The sequence below is a fragment of the Cephus cinctus genome, unplaced genomic scaffold (genome assembly GCF_000341935.2).
Source record: "Cephus cinctus unplaced genomic scaffold, Ccin1 Ccin1_scaffold1184, whole genome shotgun sequence".
Taxonomy (NCBI): domain Eukaryota; kingdom Metazoa; phylum Arthropoda; class Insecta; order Hymenoptera; family Cephidae; genus Cephus; species Cephus cinctus.
In genome coordinates, this window is record NW_014333664.1 from 2,077,664 (window position 1) to 2,078,809 (window position 1,146).

Genomic DNA, 1,146 nt, shown 5'->3' on the forward strand with positions numbered 1-1,146 from the left:
AACCCCCCCCCCCCCGTCCCCCCCCCGTCCCTCTTCCACTTTCCTACCACCCCCACCACCTACCTACCTACCATTGTCATAGGTAACTTAGAGGATAGCATACAGCACCCGTAAAATGGTTAAATGTTACAGAAATTAATAATCTATTACATGTGATAATCATGGACATCGCGCATATTGTACAGACTCCACCTCATTCATTGATCATCTACTCGACTATAATTATTAAATATTATTAAAGTAATTAATATTATTGTAATATCTCTAAGGTATAATAATCGTAAAAAGTTATCATCTCGTGTGTATGCAAAGTGAAAAAATGTAATCGGAGAGTGCATGACGGAGAAAGCGTAGAACGGTATGTACGCTCGAGTGAGAAAATTGTAATACGTGTGCGAGTACGTGTGTGTGTGTGTGAGAGAGAGAGAGAGAGAGGATGTGCGTGACAGCGCAAATGAGTCGGGGCAATTCGTGTATGGAAAAAGATTATAAGCAGAAGGAATACAAAAAAGAATTTTCAGATGACCGAAAAAAAAAATAAATAAATAAAGTATACAACATGAAATGAAAAGCGAACGCAAAGTTTCAAGAGTTTTGTTATGAGACTGACCGGCCCGCCGCGGCCTCCAGTTTGCAATTACCGTACCTTTGTACCAATATGTCGTGTCTAATAACCCAAACGAAGGCGATAACAAGTAATTATCCCGAGACATAAGAATCCCAAGTACGTTGTGGTAGCTGAATTATTAGGGCCGTAGCGTTATAAAGGAAGAAAAAAAAACGAAAAAAAAAAAAAGAAAAAAATCCACAAACATATTATGTGTCGTGTGTGCATGCATGAAAAAGAAAAAAAAAAGTCATATGACAGGAGTAAAGAACAAAGTAGAAGCAGAAAATGTCCCAAGAATTTTCAAGTGAGAACGCACGCGTGATCGAGCGCATGTAATTTTCACGTATGGCTGAGAAGCAAGGATAAATGAAGGAGCAAGAAAGTACATTTGGCAACCTCGCGGGGAGGAATCTAACGGGAAACTTTTTAACGGAGAAATAAATTCGAGACACTTGTATGTACATAGTAGATTCGTAAGGGTGAGAGAAAAAGAAAATCTTCGATTTTTTAAGTACACGTGTCAGGAAGGGGCGGGA